General features: G+C 40.3%; 1 protein-coding gene across 3 annotated transcripts in view; it reads right to left on the bottom strand.

The window, feature by feature from the left end:
* LOC140736124 (proto-oncogene tyrosine-protein kinase Src-like) overlaps positions 1–24,215 on the bottom strand; it is a 215,255-nt gene extending 191,040 nt beyond the window's left edge. The window contains exons 1-2 of one of the 3 annotated variants that reach the window (XM_073061919.1): positions 23,609–24,215; positions 19,763–19,868 (exon numbers count right to left, since the gene is read on the bottom strand). The gene's annotated coding sequence lies outside the window, so the exon portion shown is untranslated. The remainder of the gene's footprint in view (positions 1–19,762; positions 19,869–23,608) is intronic. The other 2 variants (XM_073061918.1, XM_073061920.1) reach the window with 2 other exon arrangements.
* Between the last annotated feature and the right edge of the window lie 515 nt (positions 24,216–24,730).

Raw genomic sequence — 24,730 nt, 5'->3', positions numbered from 1 at the left:
ATTGCTGTTTTTTTGTAGTGTGTTCAGAGTTCAATTAATAGATGTTGGTAATATTTTATACACCTTTCTGAGAACCTAGTGAAAATGGCATTTTTAAAAAATGCATATACAAAATTTGTAACTCTCTCAGAACAAAAAATGTACATCATCCATTAAATATTGTTTGCAAGATACAACTATTGTCAAGTATTGAAAAGGTTATTAATAAGTTGTATTGGACCATAAAACCAAATATATAAGAGCAGAATTAGGCCATTTGGCCCATTGCATCTGCTCCAGCATTTCATCATGGCTGTTACAGTTTTCCTCTGAGACCCAATCCCCTGCCTTCCCTTGTATTCCTTCATGTCCTGACCAATCAATTATCTATCCACCTCTGCTTAAATATACATGAAGACTCAGTCTCCACATCTGCGTGTGGCAACAAATTCCACAAATTCACCATACACTGGCTAAAGAAATTCCTCCTCATCTCCATCCAAAAAGGACACCCTTCTATTCTGAAGCTGTGTCTGCTAGCCCTAGACTCTCCCCCCACAGCAAACAACCCTTTGCGCCTCAGTTTTCTGTATTTTCTCTCCATTTTATTTCTTCTACCGAAGTACATGACCATACACTCCCCAACACTGTATTTCACCTACCACTTCTTTGTCCATCCTCATCTTTCCAAGTCCTTCTGTAGCCTCTCAACTTCCTCAAAACCATTTGCACCTCCACCTATCTTTGCGTCATCTGCAAACTTAGCAACAAAGCCATCAATTCCATCATCCAAATCATTGACATACTGCATTAAAGGAATTGGTCCCAACACAGTATTCTTAAAAGATAATTGCTTATAAGGATGGATGATGTATTATATAACTAACACATTTTCAGCATCCACTACATTTTGTTTTTGAATGAAATTGTTTTATGCTTAGATATTTAATGTGGAGGTTATAAATGTCAGGAAATCCACACCTCTGGTATCTACCATTTGATTTGTGCTTGACAATGTATTAGGAAACTACTGTAGGTTAATATGCAGTAGAGTCCAGGGAAGATTATGCTATAATCCTCTTCCTAGGGCTTCTCAGAAATAAATGAATAAATATAATCACTGTTTGCTTTGGATTTCCCACAAAATGATTACAGCTACTACAAGCCATGAAACAAATTGCTGTAATGTATGAAACAGCAAATGTCTCCTGAAAGCATCACTTGCACTAATAACACTGAGATGAGTGAGCAAAAAATGAATACATCACCAAAAATAGCCCAGACAAATGTAAACCACAGTGCTAAACAGTTTAGGAATTTTGCTTCAAAGCTGGATATGTATGCTCATTAATCTGGAAAAAAGTCAACTTTTTTTGTTACTAAAAACAGAATGGTGCTGGAAATATTCAGCAGGTGAAGCAGCACCTGTGAAGAGAAAAAGTGAATTAATGCATCCAATGACCAGAATTAGGAAAAGGGAGAGAAAACAAACTAAGATGAAGAGTATGTGGTAACTTCTACTTTATAAAAAGACCACTCGACAACTTAATGCCCAAAAGAGCATCTTTATCTGGGACGGCAAATGATATTTACAGTACAGAGGCTTCCAGGTACCTCATGCGGCATGGGTGGAGGAACTATATACAATGCATACTGGGAGTAAAAAGAGTGGAAGTACAAACCCCGCCAACCCCAGATCCCGCCTCTTGCTACCAACAGCTCCCCGATTAGTATTAACTTACTTTTAATAATACCCACATCACAACAATGGATAGGTCTGTAAAACCACAGAAAGAGAAGACATTAAAGTCATTGAAGAAGCGGTAATACTTGGCACAAGAACAACAGTCTCATATGTTATCTATTTAGAAATAATGCACAGTTACAGGCCCGTCCAAGCCCACACCATCGAATTAATCTACTAACCGGTTCATCTTTGGAATGTGGGAGAAAACCGGAGCACCCAGAGGAAACCTATGCAGTCATGGAGAGAACGTACAAATTCCTTACAGACAGCGGTGGAATCGAACCTGGGTCACTGGCGCTGCAATGGAACGACACTAACCACTAAGCCACCATGCTGCCTTGCATTGAGTGGGGTAATTAAAATGCTACCAGAAAAAGAACAAGTCAAGTAAATCTCTTCATTTGATTTAATACATCCTGTTCTTTTTAGGATGGTGTGTGTTTTCAGTCTTGTAACAGTCACTTATTCGAAATAATACTGATCTTTTACCATTATTTTTGTCAGTATTCTACATAAACTCAGAATGATTCAGAATGCTGGTGAATGTATGTTGAGAGGGGGCCTGAACAACACAGGGCTGCATCACTGTGTAGGACGACTTCCAGAGCCACAATGGAAGGAAACGTTTTGCTAAAGGCACAGGTGAGTAGTAACCTTGGGACAGAGAACTACCTTGTCAGCCCCTTTCTTCATGAGACAGCAAAAACTCTCTGATCACAATATTACTAAGATCTAATTGCCAAATGGTGTTCCCAAAGGAAGTCTCTCTACACTGGCAGCATTAAATCATTACTTACTCTTTTTGAAGGAGAACAAATTCAGTAAAACCCACTGGAAGCATCTGGCTCAACAACTACTCAGTTTAAAATTTCTACTGTTTTATGGAAAATGACACTTGAAATACCGCAAGGGAAAAAACTGTCACTTCAGAAATGTTATGGTCACATTTCGCTTGGATTGAGTTTAACAGAGAGGTAATTCACACAGGTAAATCACTACTGTTTCTGCTTGCTTTCTACACAGATAGAAATAGATAGGGTAAGTGAATGGGCACAAGAGTCATAATACAAAGCCAAAATGTGACTGTAGGAGTCATGCATCTGTTCTCTATCTGCATTGTGCTTTGCACTGCACCTTTATTTTGTGTATTATGGTTGCTAGTCACATGAGTAATTACCAAGTAATTACATCGCTTCCAGATTGTATATTTTGCTAGTTGCTAATAAAGGATCGAATACAGTCCTTCAACTTTTGGAACATCATTACTGGAGTGATTGGAGGGGATCAGAGGGCACGTCATACAAGGATAACAATCTGTGGGAGTCACACGTAGTGGCACTGGCTTGTTAGAATTGGCTGCTACAGTGACATTATGCACTTCGGTAGAGAAAATACAGAAGATGAGAGCATTTTTAATAGTGAGAGATTGAAATATCAAGTTTATTGTCATTTGACCGTACACACGTATACTCCAAATGAAACAACGTTCCTCTGGGACGAAAGGTGCAAAATACAGTACATACAGTATATCACATATGATAAATAATATTAACACAATATTAACAGATATTAAAACAAAAAATTGTAGGTGTACAAGTTGACATGAAGTGCGTATGTGGCATATAGTTAAATACACAACAGTATAATGCGACTGGCACTGTCGTAAATAATGTGTACTGGGTGGTAGCAGGGTGTTCAGAAGCCTTACAGCTGGGGTGAGGTACTGGTGCTCACATGAAATTAGTGTCCTAATACACAAATTACTGAATACAGTGCATAGATTCAGTGGCAAACCATGTGAAGCGCTTTATTATAAGAGAATTTGAATACAAGCTTTAAAGTGACATACTAATGAGAAGGATTACAGATGATCTAACTGAATCTATAATGAGGATTTTAGAGGACAGATGTAAATGTTTCTAGAACCACCAAGTAGTTGACCAGTCAGAACTGAGATGAGAAGGAGATCTCATCATCCAGTGGGCAGTAAATGGAATCAACGATGCCATGGGGCGTTAGTCACAATATTCAAGCACAGATCAAAAGATTTTTGGATGCTAAAGTAACTGTGGGATATGGAATTAATGCAGCAGGAAAGAAGCACAAAGGTAATAGATCGGCCATATGCACAATGAATGGTGGAGCAGGACAAAGGACCGAAAGTCCTACTCTTGTCTTGGGTTCACCTTCATCCAAGCACCTGGTCAGGAGATGCCAAGTGATGAGTATCAATCCTTCTTTTAACTTATTACATCTGACTTGGAGTACTGTGCTCAGTGCTGGTCGCCTCACTACAGGAAGGATGTGGAAATTATAGAAAGGTTGGGAGGGCACAGGTTTAAGGTGCTGGGGAGTAGGTACAGAGGAGATGTCAGGGGTAAGTTTTTTTTACGCAGAGAGTGGTGAGTGCGTGGAATGGGCTGCCAGCAACGGTGGTGGAGGCGGATACGATAATACCTTTTAAGAGACTTTTGGATAAGTACATGGAGCTTAGAAAAATAGAGGGCTATGGATAACCCTAGTATTTTCTAAGGTAGGGACATGCTCGGCACAACTTTGTGGGCCGAAGGGCCTGTATTGTGCTGTAGGCTTTCTATGTTTCTATGACTTTCTCATGGCAATGACAGATCTGCTCATCCAGTTTTCTAAGGAGCTTTGGGTGTATTGCTAAAGAATGGGAAACATCCGGTCATGCAAATACAAAAAATAGAAAACAAACTCTAATTTAAACAAGGACTAGCTTGGAAGAAGCTTATTAACTTGGATGTCAGTGATTAGGAGTCTGTCCTGTAGAATTATGGTACAAATTTCACATAGCTGGCAACAGCAAGCAATCCTCGCACTCCAACACAAAATGTACACAGCAAAAACGGCTTCTGGGGGCTATGCCTCCAAACAGAAAAGTTTGGACCCAAGACCAAACATATGGAACTTGGGGAACTAAAGCATTGGTTGGTTTGCCTTGTATTGAAGAAAGGATGTGATGGCATTGGAGAGGGTCCAGAGGACATACTTGACAATGATGCCAGGAATGAAAGAGTTAATGTTTGAGGACCATTTGATGGCTCTGGGCCTGTACTCACTTGAGCTTAGAAGAATGAGGGAGGATCACATTGAAACCTATCGAACATTGAAAGCCCTAGACAGAGTGGATGTGGACAGGATGTTGCCTATAATGGGGGAGTTTACAACCGGAGGGCACATCATCTGAACAGAAGGACGTCCTTTTGGAACCACAAAATCGAGGAGGAATTACTTTAGCTAGAGGGCGAGGAATTTGTAAAACTTATTGCCACAGGTGGCTGTGGAGGCTAAGAGATTGGGTTTATTTAAAGTGAAGGTTGATAAGTTCTTGATTCGGAAGGGCATCAGAGGTTGCAGAGAGAAGGGAGGAAAATGAGGATGAGAAGGTTAATGTCAGCTACGATGGAATGACAGAGTTGATTCAATTGGGCCGAATGGCCTAATTCTGCCCCTTTGTCTTCTAGTCTCATCTCATGAGCCTTTGCTTAATGTAGCACTGTGGTGTAACTTAATGAGCATTTGTCAACCTAAAAGCTTTACAGAATTTTCTGTGGATTTAGAATAACTTATTATGAATACAAGAAGGGCTAATGGGGCAAACTGACTGACTCCTACCACAGTTGTGTGTCATGTGGTAGATTGCTCGGAGGTAATAATCTAAGTCAAGCAAAGCAACAAGTTGAGTTGTGTGTCTTCCTGACTGTTGCCAGCTGCATTCCACATTGCAGCAATCACTTTATACCATCTACAGTTTATTCAACACAGAAGGAATAAAAATTATAAAATATATGCAGTATATAGATCCAAGAAATAAACAAGCCTGCAATCACTGCAACAGGCCATTTTCTAAGCAAAACCTTTGCACTAAATATACCACAGAAATCTGGAAATCCCCAAATGAATTCCGCAAGCTATACTTTCACTAAAGACTTAAACACTGAGCTGGAAATCAGAAGATCATTGAAATAAAATATGGAATGAGCCAAGTCTTTGGCCAACAGGTCCCCATTCAAGCTGATGGATGGCATAGCCTGCCCTCTTAATGCTGGTCTCAAAATTTCAACAATGACTTCCAAATCTTTAAAGTAAGTGAAATGTTCAAGAAAATAAAACTACTAATTTAAGAATACTTTTAGGATGACAGAAATAAGTTTATCAAAGCTTCAAGCCCATTATTACACACCTATTAAACCAATTTCAATGCATCTAGCAGATCACACTGCACCAGATAATGTCGTCATTCTCCAATATGCATGCAAGTACATCTTGGCTATTTTGTTTGAATTGAAACAAGTCAATCATTTCCACTCTTTTCTTTCAGAACGCAGGTGGCGCAAGGTAAACAGCCAAAAGGCTTTAGAATTCATGTGGCAGTGCATGCTGCCATCAAACTTATTCCTGAGATTTAAAGCACTTTCACATTGTAGAGTACTGAACAACAGTCAAGAACAGGCTTGTAACAACCAGTCCCACCATCTCTCTTAATCAGCAAACTGGATTTAACAGAGTTCATTAAGAAGGCCATCAAAAGGAGGCTTGCGTCATGCAATACTTCATCATTACATTGATAATTCGGCTGATACAGCAAGATAACATCTAAATAAGGCCACATCTACAAGTGACTTAGCCTGAATGCACCATGTCAATTACTGTCACAATATGTGGCAACAAAATATAACAGGAAAAGATTTAATTGAGCATGGAAATTGTCCTTTTTAATCGAAGCAAGAGCGACAACAATGAAAAGGAATTAACCAACTGAATAATTGTTGGCAATCTTTGACAGTATATCAGCTAAGGCTCTCGGAGAACTTAATGTTCAATTAATGCCATGGGAGTTTTCTGCTGACCAGAATTTCCAGCAAGTCCTTGGCTTAATCTCTGGAACAGAATGGCATCTTTCTAAATCAACCTGAACCACATGTTCAATTCTGAGCGTGATTTTATACGAAGTTGTTACGTTGCAAAGACGACAACAATCCAGACTTGTAGAAATAGCTCAAAAGAACCAAGTTTGCAGTTAAACAGAAAAATAAAATCAATTTGTTAAGATTTCCTCAAATGAGAGGCATGGAATTTACTGTTCTGGAAATCTCATACGATTGGCTTTCCTTAAAGAGTCAGTAATTCAGTTATAGTCCTGGAATTTTAAACAGAAATAAGATCCAACAGAAACTGAGTTTCACAATCTTTCATGCTTGTTCAAGAAACATCATGCTGGAAGATCATGCTCACTAAACCAGCCACAACCTCAAATCAAATGATTTACCACAACAAGTCCACTGGGTCCATTGTAAACTTCAGAAAGGTTCTAAACATTGCTCTAGCTCTTTAGATCTCAGTGACACCATCAGAAATATTTCAAAAGCTTTTGAATTACTGACTACAGTCTCCCATCATAGATAGGACATATATTAAGTTATTAAAATTCATTTTCATTTGTTTAAAAATTCAGGTTACAGAAAGGTGATGGAATTGACATTGTGATTAAAAATCCTTATCTCTCATAAATCTATTTCCAGCTACGGTGATTAAACACCGTCTAGTTGCTATATTAAGAGCAAGGTCTATGTAGAAGTCGATTTTAAAAAGAAAATGTGTTTTATATATACACAAGGCTAAACTGATTACTGACAGGTTTTATTTTCAGCGAGGCGTAAGCAAAAACTCATGGGGTACAAAGACAACGCAAACCTGTCTTCGTTTAAGTTACAATCTGCGTCAATTTCACCAGTTCCAACAGAGCATAAATATATCACCATATGTAAAGCATGCCGAAAGAAGAGTCAAATGTTACACACAAAGTGTTGCAAAATGTTAGGAGAATCTACACAAGGCAGATCTGTAAAAAGCCACTAAATGACTGCATGTCTAACTTGTTGTTTCTGAAATAAATTAATTTGATGCATCTACTTTGTAAATCTGCCACTGTTCAGTCAGAAACTGCTCGACTGCAATATTCTGAATTTAATTCAACTCTGCATCTAACATTTAATATAAAAATGTCTCCTAGTCCTGCCCCATCTAGACATGAATACCCCCCACCCTTCCCTTTCTTCAATGGCCTTCTATCCTCTCCTATTAAGATTCCTCCTTTTCCAGCCCTTTATCTGTTTCACCAATCCACTTCCCAGCTTTTTATTTCACCCCTCCCCCTCTCTGTTTCACCCATCACCTTGTACTTCTTCCTCCACTACCCCCACGTTCTTACTCTGACTTCTCATCTCTTTTTTCCAGTCCTGATGAAGGGTTTCAGCCGAAAACATCCACCGTTTACTTTTTTCGTGTGTGTGTGTGTGTGTGTGTGTGTGTGTGTGTGTGTGTGTGTGTGTGTGTGTGTGTGTGTGTGTGTGTGTGTGTGTGTGTGTGTGTGTGTGTGTGTGTGTGTGTGTGTGTGTGTGTGTGTGTGTGTGTGTGTGTAAGTAAAAAACTTTGATGTCCAGCATTTGTAGATTTTCTCTTGTTACTCATGAATCAGTGGGCAATTAAACCGATAACAAAAGGTCAAGGCTGAAATAAAATTCTCATTCTCAGTGAAGGCAGAACGATCCATACAAGTTCTAAAGAAAACACAATCAAGCTGCATTTCCTAACTAAACTTCATGTTCTTGCAACATTTGGATTTCACCACAAAACTTCTCAGCTTCAGACCTCATCACAGACTTGGTCCAAAGCAAAAGGTAATTAGAAAGCCATCTTCCAGAGGAGGGTTGAGAGTGAATGTCCTTGACATCAAGGTAGCATTTGATAGTGACTGACAGCAACGTACGCTGGTAAACTCAGGTCAAAAGGAAAACACACCAATGGTTGCAGCCGTAGTTTGTCCAAAGGAAAATGGATACAGCTGTTGAACGTTAGTCTTCACCTCAGGCACTCCCCGGATGCCTATCCAGCATCAACTGCTTCATTGCTGATCTTCCTCCCAACCAAAGATCAGCAGCGAATATCATACAATGCTAAGCTCCATAATCTGCTACTACTCCATAAAATAAAGAAAGCCATGCCCGCCTGCAACTTGACAAGACAACACTCATGCATGGGCTGGAAGGTGACCAGCACCAACAAGAAAGAGTTTAACAACGTTGATATACAATGGCATTACCTTTGTTGATTCCCCCACCTTCAACAATCTGGGTAACTACCAATAACCAGAACTTCCTGTGGACCACGGATAAAAGAGTGCATCAGATGTTGCCCCTTTCCACCATCTACAAACCACAGGTCAGAATCATCTCTGCTCAACTGAATGAGTGAAGCTCCAATGAGATTTGAAGGAGATTAACATCAACCAACATAAAACAGTGTGATTGACTAGTAACTTATCCACCACCAACACTGCAGGTGTACCATCTACAAAATACACTACAGTTGCTCATCTGAGCTACCCCAATAACATTTCCTAGACCTATGACTTCTGCTACCTAGAAGGACAATGGCTTCAGATACAGAGGAACTAAGGAACATCACCACCTGCACACACCATCATCTCTTCATTGTCTCTGGGTGGGTCAAGGTCTTGGAATTCCCTCTCCTTGCCTTTAGCCGAAAGATGGAATGGTTTAAGAAAGTGTTTTGCATCACCTACACAAGAGTCAAGTATAAGCAATAAACATGGTCAATGCTTAGACCCCAGTAAACGAATAACCACATCAAACCCAAACATTAGGAAGGCAATAGCAACACCTTATACTCTGACTGGGTAGCATCCAACTTGATGGCTTGAATATCAATCTCCCGTTCCAATAAGGAAATTCCCCCTGCCACTCTAACTTTCAACTTCTTCTCACCTACTTCCTCTTGGGTCCCTTCCTCCTTCCCGTTCTCCTATCGCCCACTCTCCTCTCCAATTAGATTCTTTCTTCTCCAGCCCTTGTCCTTTCCCACCCACCTGGCTTCACTTATCACCTTCCAGCTAGCCTTCTTCCCTTCCCCCGCCACCTTTTATTCTGGCATCTTCCCCCTACCTTCTCAGTTCTGAAGATGGTCCTCAGCCCAAAACATCGACTGTTTACTCTTTACCACCTGACCTACTGAGTTCCACCAGCATTTTTTGTGTTGCGTTGAAAAGGAAGACTAGATATTATTCACATTGATCAACAGAAATTAAAAGACCTGCTTTCAGCTTTTTGTGTCAATGACGAAGCCCATGTTGAATTTAATCCACAGCTAAAACTGACAAAATTCAAGTACAAACTTAGCTTAACGCTACCAAATTTTTTTTTTGCACAAACTTACTGGTCACAAGCATTCTGGATATTACAAAAGATACAATCAGGAATGCAGAAGGCAGCAGCTGTCAAATGTGTGACTACATGTGAAACACTCACAACCAGGCTGAAATTCAATAAAGATTGCACAGAGCTGGGTAAAGATTGAAAACAAAAATTGGATCTGAACAGACATCAATCTAAACACAAGACCTCATCACTCCAGTTATATCAAAACACCGACTGAAGCAGAACCAGAATCCAAATCCTACAATTTCTTGGCAAAAGGACTTTAAATTGGTCTCGATTCAAGTATCATTTGAAATTCCAGTAAATAACATTCCATTTCTGTTTCACACTAGCTTTCTCTTGGGTCGCAGGGTAACATGTCTGAAAATGGTAAATTTAGCAAAATTCATATAGCATCTCAAAATCCATCTTCAATCTGTTATTTATGTATACTAAATCTTGTATTGACACAGAAACCATCAATAAGATCAATTGCTTCTTTATCTTTTAGCAATAAGAAATAAATCAGTGTCTCTTTAAGAAAGCTTCCTTCGATGCCCGAGAAATGCCCAGTAAATCTAATTGGTTCCTTTAGTCACTTATCCCCTTTAAGAATGCAGGTTACATTCATAATACTTACATTATTAGATAATGAAGTGGAGAAGGCTTAAGTTCTGAGCTGATTATATATCCCAACAATACAATCCAGAACAGTATTAATGAGCATCTTCTCTCATCTCAGTACAGCCTGTGTAAAGCAGATTTTCTCTCCTCGAGCACTTCCGTTAATTATCACAAACCCTCGACACTCTGGCAGAAGTTCAAACAATTTCAGTCAAACAAGACTACTGTTTCTGAGGCCCTGTGTTGGCCGGGGTCGACCACGGACGCTATGTCCCAACTTTCTATGTGATATGCAAGCCAGGCCAATACAATATGGAGAGCAAGCAGGTACCCCCTTCTGCATGCAGCTGAGGAATCCAAAGGAGCGGCAGAGACCGATAACGGTTTGGCAGCAGCAGCGTCACAGGAGTTTCCAGTCAGAGTTGAACTCAAGCTATGTATTTTTCCTCGGGGTTTACTCCCGGAGCCCACCCCATGAGTGGGTATAGCCACAAAGCAGCGGAGGTGTGAGATCAGAGTTTTTCCCTCTCCTAGATGAGCTGGTAACCACGGCCGACGAGCCCCATCTGCCCAAAGCAACTGCTTTTAAGGCCCCTTATCCTGTCAGTAGAAACGGTTCTGCTGGTCTTAGTTGCTAAACCACACATGAAGGCCAAGAGCTGGACTTGGTTGTCAGAGGCTATTTGAGATGTACACCAATGGGACCATTTAATAGGTAGTGGAAGCTTATCCCACTTCCAACCACAGCTATAACAACCTTAAGGAACCGAGAGCACTGTAGTTCTACCAGAAAGCTGCCTGAGCATCTGAATACTTGGTAAATATACAAGTCTACCACTTCCACTATCCTCAGGATATGATGAAGAGATCCTCCGTTTCTATAAGTATTCATATCAAGGTCATTGGGCAGATTACTGTAGGCATAGTCAAAAGGTAATTTGCCTCCCTACCAGGCAATAATCATCAGTCAAAACGTCAAAATGCGACAGATCTGGGAAAGAAGTTTTAGGTTTAAATCTTAGATTTACGGCTCATTCACTCACACTCCCAAGAAAACAATCCTATTCACCCGGAATCACAGAGAGCATCCTCATATTAGCCATTAACGTCTGGTTCTTCATAATTGATGAATATTGTTTTTCGTTGCATGTCACGCCCTGACCAACATACCACAGCAAATAAATGTACTGTAAATGGCAAACAAATGATCCTCATTTTCTCTCCCATACTTAGGCAAATCCCTTTTGGATGTTTTTCTGTTTTACTACACAAAGGGGCAATATACAGCCACCATTTAACCTGCCCACTTGTCTTTGTATTGCAGGAGAAAACTGAGAGCACTGAGGAAACCATGCAATCACAGGGAGAACATGCAAACTCTATGCTGACAGCACCCAAAGTCAGGAACGAAGCAATGACCCTTGGCACGGGGAGACAGCGGCACTAACTGCCTTAAGCAGATGAGGCTGTTCTAGGGAGGTGACCTACTTGGTGTTTTACCTTCTGTCAGTGTAGGAGGATGGAAAAGCTGTATTTCTTTCATCTAGATGGCAGTTCTAGAGCCAGCACTGAAGAGCATATTGTACAGCATGTTCATTATCACATTGTTGCCTGCAAAACTATACCCAAAAATGGCTCACACAAGCAGCAGCAAAAGCATCAATGCTGAAAAAGGAAGAAAATTTCTTCTGCGAAGGATGGTGGGGGGGGGAGGGGTTTTGATGTTCTATCTTTCCTTCTGAGGGGTCTCTTGTTTCATGGATGATTGTGGAGGGTAAGACTTCCAGGTTGTATATTGTATACATTCTGTTATTAAAGGAACCTAATGGAACCTTCAAAATGGCTTCCCTGGTCTTTATGACAGTAATGGAGAGGAGTTTCCCTTCTAAAGCATTTCTAGCAATGATCAGAGACCTTCAATACTCAGGCAAAGAGTTTGAACCATTTCAGTCAGTGAAGAAACTGAATATTTAGCAGTAAATTACTTCTGTTTCACATAATTTGAGGAATTTACAATCCCACTTCCCTCAACATCTTTAACCTCCTCAGGAGGTGAAAGAAATTTTGGCTTGTTTCTCCTGACCCTTACCCAATTTTTAGTCAATGCACTGTAGAAAACATCCTAACCAGATGTGTCAGTTTGGTACGGCAGCTGTTCTGCCCACGACCAGGCGAAATGATAGAGAGTCAAGGATACTCATCAACACATCAGAGGAACCAGTCTCCCAGTTGTGGACTCTCTCGCAATACTCGCTGACCCCACCCATGCCAGGCATTCGCTCTTCCTCCTCCCACTGGGCAGAAGATTAGAAGCCAGAATAAAGGTATCACCAGCCTCAAGGACAATTTATAACCCGCTTTTGTAAAGCAATTGAGCAGTTCCAAGCACAATAAGAATGGACTCTTAACTTCACATTCTATCTCATTATGATCTTGTACCTTATTGTCTACCTGCAGTGCACTTTCTCTGCAACCTAAATCTAATTAGTGATCACAGGTTATGATGCCACAACTCTGGGAAACAAACATAGCAAGTATTGCATGAAAAAGGATCTGGTGCTTTATATTAAACTATTGCCTGTAGAGTATAGCAACACCCAGAAACTAATCAAGCTTGAAAGATTTAACCATGTGATACAGAGCAGCAGAAGAAAGACTATTTTAGTCTCGGAGCATATAATTGTAACAGAGGGTTACTTTCAATGGATGAGTGAATTATTAAATGACACAAAATTATGACAAAACAATTCAGGCATATTGCTCCTTTTGTTCATGGTACATAAAACATAGAACAGTAAGCACTGGAATGGGCCTTTTAGCCCATTTTCTTTGTAATACTTTATTCTGTATTCTTATTATTGTTTTACCGTGTATTAACTCAACGTTCTCCCCCCACTGTATGATAGTATAGGTGACAATAATAAACCAAGTTACCCTGTTGAGCCTCTACCCTGCGCGGATAGAGAGCTAACCTGGCACAGAGCTCCATTTCAGGGCTCCCCAATTCCCCCATCTTTCGAAGTCCTGAGCCTGTGCAGTGACTTGATGCAGAAAGAACTGGTAAGGATACAAGTTGAGGTTGATTTCTGCCTTTACATGTCCTTAGGCCATCCAATACTTACTGTTGTTATGTAGGTAAACACTGCAGCTATTTTGGCACGGAGCATACTAGCAGACAGATGTTGCAATGCAAGTTTCTGCAATTTAAGACCTGCACTCAACACGATCATTTTTGAATCACTAGATGCTTTCAAAACAAATGACAAAATCCATGTCAACTATCTTGACCTGCAAAAAAAAATCGTATTAGCAATTCCAGGTTATGAAACCATAGCTCCGGGAAATAAATATAGGCAGAGTGCGGCAAGGTTATTAAGCCATTGCATGTTTCATAAAGCAACACCCAGAAACTAGTCAAGCAAGAAAGATCTAACTACGTGATACAGAATAGCAGTACAGAGACTATTTTAGTCTCGGAGCACAAAACTCTAATATAACTGCTTTCAATGGATGAGTGAATTACTGAAGTGACGAGAAATGATGACAAAAAGACAGGCACATTGCAGCTTTGGTTCATAGAACATAAAACATCGAGCAGGTCAGCACAGGAATGGCGCTTCAGCCCACAATGCTTTGCCAAACTAATTAACCTAGAAAGTAATTGTCTAGTTATTCAATGGGGCTTTACTTTAAGGTTGCTTACACCTGCAAACTTCTACAGATGTACACTGGAGAGCATTCCGACCGGTTGCATCAGAGCCTGGTACGTAGCCTCCGATGCGCAAGATTGCAAGCAGCCTCGGAGAACTGTAGAGTTCATCTCCAGGAGGTGGCCTCCATCATCAAAGACACTCACCCTCTGGGACATGCCCTCTTCACCTTACTGCCAACTAGGAAGAGATACAGGAGCCAGAAGGCCAACACTCAATGTTTTAAGAGCAACTTCTTCCCCACCCCATCAGCTTTCTGAATGATCCACGAACCCATATAAACTACCTCATGTTTCATCTTTTGCAGCATTTATTTTTGTAACTTCAAGTGATTTTATGTTCTGCACCATACTCTTGCCGCAAAACAACAAATCTCACAAAAACATTAGTGATAATAAAGCTGATTCTGATACTTGTGAATTATTCTTAAGCAGTTCAATTAATGACTGCCTAAAGCATCTCAGTGCAGTCACCAAGCTCCACTCAGGAAACAGAATTTTTCCAAAACTTCCATTGGTATGAATTTAACTAATGCTATAAATATGCGAAGACATTCAGGGGAGTATCATTTTATCAATTACTTACTCAACTAAAGCACTCCCTCAGTGCCGCACCAAGCAACTGGATTTCAGCTTGAAATCTGATCATTTCCAGAACCTGGCAGTGGATTCAAAAGGTGACTAACTGTGGGAGGAAAGTTTTGCCTTTACTTCATGCTGGAGGATTTGTGATCAATGGTAAAGGAATGGTGTTACAGTGACCTGCAAGGTTTTTTTTTGGCAGCTTTTGTATATCATCTTTTCCCATTTAAGGTCCTATTCAGAGTGTGACCATCTGCAAGGGTTCTGGGACCGATGCAAAAAGAAAAAGGAGTGAGTCTTTAGCTGGTCAATTTGAAGGTACCTCCTTCAAATCCTTTAACATTTTAATATGTGAAGAGCAAAACAGGGATGGAAAGATGGGATTAAGAGAGAAATATAAAAAGATTTACAAAATCTTCAAAATCAAAATATGAATGATGGAGATACCACAGCTGAAGAAAGGCCAGAGAGGTTGTTGGGCAGCAATTCATAGTCAATACTCTCCTTCAGGTACTTCCATGGCTGGCTTGATTGTCAAGTACCCTCCAGGACACCTGCACATTTAACACTGTCTAAGGAGTTCATTACAACTGAACAGAAGCTCTTCCTGGCACATTTGGAGTGCAAGTACCACAACTATACACAATCCATGCTTTGATTTTACATCTCCCAGCAAGGGACAATGTGTGAAGGATCAGTGCAATGTACACAGCAACTTCTTAATTTCAGAGTTAACTGGGCATATGCTGTAAACTTACTCCTCAATAAAAGTTATGCTGAAGGCCAAATGGAGATGGTTAATGCAAAATCCAGATCTAAATTTCTGCTTGTGATTAACAGCCAGCATGAACTTTACTACGGAATTATTCCATGCCCCCTCACAAAATAAATCTAATGATGAGGCAATTGCTGATCAGACTCATTTGTGAACTCCAGCATTAACATATCTTGACAAGAATCAGACAATGGGAAACAGAAATTAATATCCAACTGCTTTAAACAGGGGTTTCAACCTTTCTCATACCACGGAGGCTTACCATTAACTCAGGGGTCCGTGGACCCCAGGTTGGGAACCCCTGGCTTAAAGTACATCTGAGTTATTATTAGCTCAATGCAACAACGTAACTTACAATTATTTTTAAAATATATACAGAATTGGCTTTAATTTTAACTAATGCGTTTCCTACTAACAAGATAAGGGAAGCCATTTCACACTTCCAAATATCATGTTGGATTATTTAATAATTTGTCATGTCATGACTAAATTAGAAGTATAGGTTTGTAACCTGAGTTGAGTTAAAAATATTCAAAGTAATTGTAATTGCTGAGTTTTCTAATAGAGTGGAAACAGTACATCATGTATTTTACCAAGTGTTGATAGCTGACAGACGTTTAGTTATTAATGCTAAATGGAAATTCATGATTAATCATCTTTCGAGTCTTTAGTACATCAAAACTTAGGTAAGCAGCAACTTGGAATTAATATCTCCATCTACGCAAACATGCTACACTCAAGCACAAAGCCACATCATACTACTGCTGGGTATCAAAGATGAAAATATGACCACCAACATGGAAGTAATTGTGGAGTAAAATTAATGTAGCAAGTGAAATATTTCTGGCATTGTTATCTCTCATCAAATAGTATGATTGATGGCTGTGCCATCTGAGTTCACTGCACTGGAATGACCTCCACAGACTATTCTCTCTTTTAAAACCGCTACTTCCCAAGCCAAGCTTTGGAATACCCTGTCATACAATTTGCCCAGTTTTTGTCAGATTACTCTTCTGTGATGTGCTTTATATTGTTTTACTGAACAGTACTATCACTTCATAAAGATGATATTTGTAATACTATTAAACACACAGTTGCTATTTTCTCCATAAGATAAAACTTTATTTATCCTGAAGGAAATTACTGTTGCAAGGTTGTTCAGTCTGAAATATGTACTTTAAGATAAAAATTATATGCATCGAGGTATGAAAAAATACAAAGTGTGCATTAAAAAGTAATAGTGCAAAATACAGATGTGCAATGAAACCATATACTTATAGACTTAAGGAGGAGGAGTTGTAGAGTCCTGTAGCCACAGGGAGAAAGGATCTCCTGTGGCGTTCAGTGGTGAACCACAGTGGAATCAGTCTATTTCAACTGGTGAATGCTTCAACTGTTGTTCTTCCCCGTCCTAATGTCACTGAATAAAGCTGCATTTATGCCCTTAATGATTAAGGGCACTTTGGTAACACTCACAATCTTGTTAATTTCATTAATGCCCTTTACCCTTCGAACGTATTTATAATGTACAAAAATCCAGAAATTTGCATCAAGATGTTAAGTGGTCACAGTGCTCTGTGAAGCATCGAAGATATTAATCTGAGTACCAATACTGTATTATGTAGCAAGGTGCACTACAACACTGTGATTACTACGATGCAAAGATGTGGTAGCTAACGCCAAATCAAGACGACAATGTTTTTGTCCAATCTTCCTGATGAAATTATTTTATAAACTCCAAATTTGAATTCAATTAACTTCTAACATCATTGCTCCAATTTTAATAGGAAGAAAACTTAGATAATAACCTGTTTATGGCAGTTTTAAACTCTAATATCAAATTCTATGCATAAAAAATTATAACTTTAACCAAGCTCTTTAAATAAAAGATCCAGCAAGTATTTTGCGTTAATCTGGTAAAGGTCTAAGGGTCAGAGCAAATTTCCAAGTGCTCCATCACAACTTTATTCTTTAATTTTAAAGTAAATGCTGCCCTTTCTGCATTAATATCCTCAGGTTTTCTATATTTTTTTTACTGATATTGGAATGAAACTAAAATAAAGCCAAAGCTTTGATATGAACATGCAGTACTAAACCACAGATTTCTAAATAATTTTCTGACCGTAGAGAAAGCCGTGTTCTAGCACACAAACTACCTGCCCCATTAGTCACCACCCAACCCATTCATGAAAGAGCATGAAGTTCCCATATTGGCCTCATTAACCACTTCAGGACCCACAAAACCAAAGTGGAAGCAAGTGATCTTTGAACACTTGGTGCTGCCTAAGTAGAAGGGACTCTGTAAAATAAAGGAATTCACCTTTCAGTACCTAAATACACAGCTTCACCAGCTCTATGTAAAAAGCAAGAATTTGATGGGCTTCAGAAATAGGTTACTTTAAATATTTATAAGCACAAATTATACCAGCAAAACACATTCATTGGTTAATTCAGAAATTGTCTTATTCATTTAACCCTTCAAGAGATTACACCTTGGCTCAATTAGCAAAGTAAGGAAATCAGTGGAAGGAATCTGGCTACGAAACCTGTATTGTCACATTAAAAGTGAAAAATCATCTCAATGCTTCTAAAATTAATAAAATTAGAATTAGCTGTATATCATAATTTTATATGATTGCATTTTCTTCCTCAGCCACAACCCCCATGCCCTACTGCATGTGTTCTAGATAGGAGTCCAGGATGATCAATTCAAAACCACACATTTTAAACGTATTACTTTTTTATAATCTATTGAAACTTCATAGAAATCATTCCCTTGATAAACCGCTCCAAATACAAATCAGAACATACGTCCTTTTATTAATTTGTGCTACACAGAATCCATGACACACACACAAACTATTCAGCTCATCTAGTCACTGTGAGCAAAGATTTCAATTCATTAGTAAAAGTACGGTTCAAACTTAATTTTGTGTAGAAGGGATCTGAATCATAGCATTGGTACAGCGTAGGGCAGGGCCATTCAGCCCATAAAGCCGATTCCGGCTTCATAGAAGTTCCATTCTCCCCAATACCCTACAGTTATTTCTCTCAAATGCGTATTTAATTCCCTTTTGAAAGCATATATTCTATCACACATCCCAGAACTGAATGCTGCATTATAATTCGTCTCCGTTTAAAGAAATCCTTGTATCCTCCATTGTATCTTTGGCCCAAATTTTAAACCTGGTTCTTGAACCATCCAACAATGGAAACAACCTTCTATTTACTTCACCTGAACTACTTGCGAGCTTGTACATCATCATTAAATCTCCTCTTGACCATCTTTGCCCAAGTACCAACCCAACTTCTCCAATCTGCCCTGTCTGATAGGTTTACTGTGGAGATTATAGATGCACAATTTTGATACCAATGCACAAATATACCTTCATCAGTACTGATTCCACTGTTAAGCTCTCACTTCCCTTTAATATAATTAATGGCTGGGAATGTTAGAATAAGGTCTGATGACTAAGTTGGGAACAGACTGTTGGGAGCTAATTCAGTTTACAAATACTATGCTGAGTAAAGATACTTCTGAAGAGCTCTAAATGTCCATTAGAAAGGCAGGCAAGTTCTTATCCCTTTTCCATTTACTTGAGCCGGTCATGCCCACTCTATCATACAATAAGCCTGTGGCTAATTTTTTTACCCGTCTCTTTCCTGTACCAAACACATATTCTTTGATTCCCCTAATACTCAAAAATCTACTGATTGCTGCCTTAAATATACACAGTGACAAAGTTTCTACAGCCTCATGAATACAGAATTTCAAAGATTAATCATCCACAGGATGAAGCAGCTTTGATTCTCAGCTCTGTACAGCTCGCGCTTTGTTTTCAATATCAGATCCAGCACACAAGCGTACAGGAGAATGAAATAACTGTTACTTCAAATCTGATGCAGCAAAACAAAACAATAATGCAAAGAACACAGTAATTTAAAAGCATAACATAAATAAGGTAGATTATATACATAAATTGATGGTATGTCCATAAAGAGTCACCAGGCACAGGAGTGTCTGTACATACAAGGATTCTGACAGAAAATGTTGCTTGGTGATGGTGATGGGTGGGTCAGTGGGTGAAGGTGTTGATCAGCCTTACCGTGCAGAGAAAGCAATCACAGAGGCATGAGAAGAGCTAGCCAGAATTGATTTGACAATAAAAACATTGCCAGGGATGACGGCACAAGCAGCAACGGCTGGAATTTCTGGAAGCAATTCAGAAGGTACAAGAAATAGTTACATCCCAAAGAGGAAGAAGTATTCTAAAGGAACGATGACACAATCATGGCTAACAAGAGGAGTCAAAGCCAACATAAAAGCCAAAAAGACAGCATATAATACAGCAAAAATTAGTGGGAAGTTAAAAGATTGGGAAGCTTTTAAAAACCAACAGAAGGCAACTAAAAAGGTAAAGATGGAATACAACAGTAAGTTAGCCAATAGTATTAAAGAGAATACCAAAAGTTTTTTCAAGTACATAAAGTGTAAAAGAGCGGTGAGAGTGGGTATCAGACCACTGGAGAGTCAGTAATGGGGGACAAGGAAATGGAGGGCAAACTGAGTAAGTATTTTGCATCAGTCTTCACTGTGGAAGACACTAGCAGTGTGGTGGAAGTTCCAGGTGTCAGGGGTCATGAGGTGTGTGAAGTTACCATAACTTGAGAGAAGGTTCTTGAGAAACTGAAAGATCTGAAGTTAGATAAGTTACCTGGACCCAATGGTGTATACCCAAGTGTGGCAGAAAAGACCATGGAGGTATTAGTAATAATCTTTCAAGAATCACTAGATTCTGGAATGGTTCCAGAAGACTGGAAAATTGCAAATGTCACTCCACTCTTCAAGAAGTGAGAATGGCAGAAGGAAGGAAACTACACACCAGTTAGTCTGACCTCAGTGGTTGGGAAGAGGTTGCAGTCAATTATTAAGGATGAGATCTCAGGGTACTTGAAGGAACATGATAAAATAGGCCATAGTCAGCGTAGTTTCCTCAAGGGAAAATCTTGCCTGCAAATCAGCTGGAATTCTTTGAAGAAATAACAAGCAGGATAGACAAAGGAGAATCGGTTGGTGTGTACTTGAATTGTCAAAGGTCTTTTACAAGGGGCCACACATAAGGCTGCTTAATAAGCTACAAGTCCATTGGTATCACAGGAAAGATTTTAGCATGGATAAAGCAGTGGCTGATTGGCAGGAGACAGAGTGGGAATAAAGGGAGCCTTCTCTGGCTGGCTGCCAGTGACTAGTGGTGTTCCACTGGGCTCGGTGTTGGAACAGATGCTTTTTATGTTATTTGTCAATGATTTGGGTGATGGATTGATGGCCTTGTTGTACAGTTTGCCAACGATATGAAGATAGGTGGAGGTACAATCGACTTGGGAGTCCTTGTGCAGTATTCCCTAAAGGTTAATTTGCAGGTTGAGTCTGCAGTGAAGGCGGCATATGCAATGTTAGCATTCATTTCAAAAGGACCAGAATATAAAAGCAAGGATGTAATGTTGAGATTTTCTAGAGCACTGGTGAGGTCTTACTTGGAGCACTGAGAGCAGTTTTGAGCCCATCATCTTAGAAAGGATGTGCTGAAACTGGAGAGGGTTCAAAGGAGGTTCACAAAAATGATTCCAGGATTGCACGGCTTATCATAAGAAGAGTGTTTGATGCCAGTGGGCCTGTATTCACTAGATTTCAGAAGAATAAGGGGTGATCTCATTGAAACCTATCAAATGGTGATAGGCCTTGATAGAGTGGATGTGGAGAGGATGTTTCCTATGGTGGGAGAGTCTAAGACCAGAGGACACAGCCTCAGAATAGAGGGGCATCCTTTTAGAACAGAGATGCGGAGGAATTTCTTTAGGCAGAGAGTGGTGAATCTGTGGAATTGATTGGTCAGGGCATGAAGGAATATGGGGAGAAGGCAAGCGATTGGGACTGAGAGGAAAATTGGATCAGCCATGATGAAATGGCAGAGCTGACTCAATGGGCCAAATGGCCCATTTCTGCTCCTATATCTTATGGTCTAACTGTTTTTGAGTTCAGTGATAGTGATCCCAGTTCGAAACATTCAGGCCAGGAAAATGATTGACCCTTCATCTAAACTCCTCATAAGAAGTTTGTACGTTTCAGGGTGATAACCTCTCAATTGTGTATCACAATTTTTCTTAGTTTGGGGGGGGGGGAAATCAACACAATGAAATAGAATTTACTATAAATGTTCATCACTGGTACTACTTGTTCCTCATTTGGAATGAGCTAAATTCATTAACTTCTCTTCTGCTTCAGCCCACACCTCTCATTTTTGAACAAAAATGTATTTAAACAGGTAAAACTACACAAATCAGGAACTGGCAACTCAACAAGAAACAAGTTTAACTTCCCCATTGCTTCAACCCACATCTCTTATATTTCTTTTGCTTTTGAAAATCAAATTTATATTTAACCATACAAAAGTGATCAGAAACTCGCAAGTTACAGAGACATGAGATTATTTGTTCTTTAACTTTTCATTTTAAGAAGTGTGCAGCTTTTAATCATATTTATTCATGGAATATACCCAATATCTGAGTAAACACCAGAGATGGTTCAGCTGTGCAAATACCAAGAGATTGCTGATAATCAAAACCCAGCACTTTGGACTTTAGAGCACCCGGATATGCAAATAAGAGCAAATCAGCCAATAAACTCCACGGTTCTGATGAAGGTTTTTCCATTTAAAACATTACTTTGAACTTTAATCGCTTCTATTTTCCTAGATGCTGCCTGACCTGCTGAGTGTTTCCAACACGTTCTGCTGATACAAGTTTCTTTGTTCCACTACAAAAAGATCATCTGGAAATGTTGACGATAAAATATACCATTCAATGCTTCTGCAGATACTCCCCCAGATTGAAAACACACAAACACGCACGTACACGAACACGCACGAAGGTGTAGACAATCGGCTGGTCATCTTCAACTAATGGGATTCGCTTCACAGTCAAGACTCTGCTGAGGGATTATTTGGGTGTCTGGCATCACCGGACGATGAGCTGCAGGTTTAGTGGGCATCCAACACGTATTTACTCAATGCGATTTTTTTGCGGTACTTAAGCATGAATCAAGTGCAAACGAACAAGCTGCGTTTATCCTTCACCCTATGTACACTGGGCACAGCCCGTTGCGCTGGGATACTGGGAGTGCCCGGCGAGATACGTCACGCCCTGGATGGTGCAAATGTGTATCACCAACATAAATAAAAAGATCATTAAACGCGCTCATACTGAATAATCACATCGACTTGCCCATTTCTCCCGGCTATGGTGCACGCCTGTACGTGCGAATGCGCGCATCAGTTATCAATACAACATTATAAGATTACAAGTAGGCAGTGCCGAAGTCCTGTTATAACCCACGTTGTAAATCTATTTCCATTATCACATTGTTAGGAAGAAGATAAATTAGGCAAGACTGCGAAAGTTTGGGGACAGTTCCAGACCAAGATCTGGATATTGTGGCACCTTCCCTCGTCAATCCAGTGAAATTAACGGTAAAGGCACGGTCATTTGGAATGGGCTAAATAGGCAGACTTCTTTCTAACAGTCAATGAATAAGGAGGAAGCCTTTAAAAAAGAGGGGTGAGTCGGACCGTCCTCCCCCGTGGTCAATCGAACCGCATTCCGATGCAGCCAAAATGAAAGAAACGCACCAAACTTTACAGCAACACCACACACCGAGAAAATATTTCGCGCTGCGGGATCAGAGCAGATCAGACAGCGAAAGGGTAACTGGAAGCAGGGGTCTACGGCTCAGCTGCGGGGGCTGGTGGGTGTCGATCAGACATTCGTTCAGATTCAGAGAGTGAGCGGGGTCCCGGGGAAATCCAATCTGTGTGTGTGTGTGGGGGTCCGCCGCCGGTGGGTGTGATTGGCTGCCTTTCAAGGGCTGATCAATTTTACCACAATAGGTCACTTACCTTCGCCTCTCTTCCCCCAAAGCTGCCCCTGACACGTGTCTCCTCTGCCAGCCGCTGGCTGAAACGGTCATTGAAACGCCAAGTTAATGTAGGTTCACAGCCCAGACGCCATGCCCGTGCTGGAGGGGGCTAGACCTCGTTCCCAAACGGCAGCCGCTGAATAGTACGAACCTCCTTCCAATCCCAAGTGATGTCTGAAAAGGACCGCCGCCCCGATTCACGCCGCGATCCGCACTTTTAATTATTCATTCCTCCTCAAGCGGATAAACGCCGAATCTGTGCAAAGACATGCCACTTCACCTGGAAACTACTCTTTTCGCAGATCAGCAGAGTGCAAGTCTGGTGAAGCCGCGGGAGGGGCGGTGCAATAATTGCCGAGTCTTGCTCCGGAAACGCTTCACAGCAGAAACCACCTTTTTGATCCTCGAAATTAAAGCAAACAGCTCCACTCGTGGTTGAGACGGAATCCACTAGAATTTGGGACGTGGTGTAGCGTCATGACTTTAAGCCAAAGCACTGAGACAGTGTATCATCTGTTTTTCTTTGTGTTGCTGTCTGATTCATTCCTTCTGCTATCACTCTTCGGACATAGTGCCTTGGTTACCTCCTGTTTGTTTGCGCCCCTTCTCAGTCGTATGCTCTCCTTTCTAATTTCCCCCAGCTTTCTTTGCCCCATTTCTCCATTATTCAACTCTTTTTAGTTGATCCATTTCTTCGTGATCGGTTTACTCATTACAGCCCCCGGCAGGTTTGCAATCATGCGAATAGCATTTATGAAAAGGTAGGTGGAGTATTCTACGACTACTATCACGTACCTCCGTTTCTACTTGGAAGAAGTGATTAGTGTGATGGAATGTGGCACAAACCACCTCCCCCTCCATTGAATCTTGCCTGCACTTCCTTGGGAAGGCTGTCAACATAATCCTCCTCCTTCTCCCCTATCCCATCAAACAAAGGATTCAGAAGCCGGAAGTGTGCCTAATAAACTGTCCATTGAGCATAAGTCACTGGTGAGGCTGCACTTGGAGCCTGTCAAGTGACAGGGCAGTGAGTTTCTGAGCTGGCACATTGTGTTCAATGGTTCCGTTTAATATCGGGTAAAGCATACAGTGTACAATCTGA

The sequence above is a fragment of the Hemitrygon akajei genome, chromosome 11 (genome assembly GCF_048418815.1).
Source record: "Hemitrygon akajei chromosome 11, sHemAka1.3, whole genome shotgun sequence".
NCBI lineage: Eukaryota > Metazoa > Chordata > Chondrichthyes > Myliobatiformes > Dasyatidae > Hemitrygon > Hemitrygon akajei.
The sequence above is the reverse complement of the archived record's forward strand: the minus strand, read 5'-3'. Positions and strand labels throughout refer to the sequence as shown.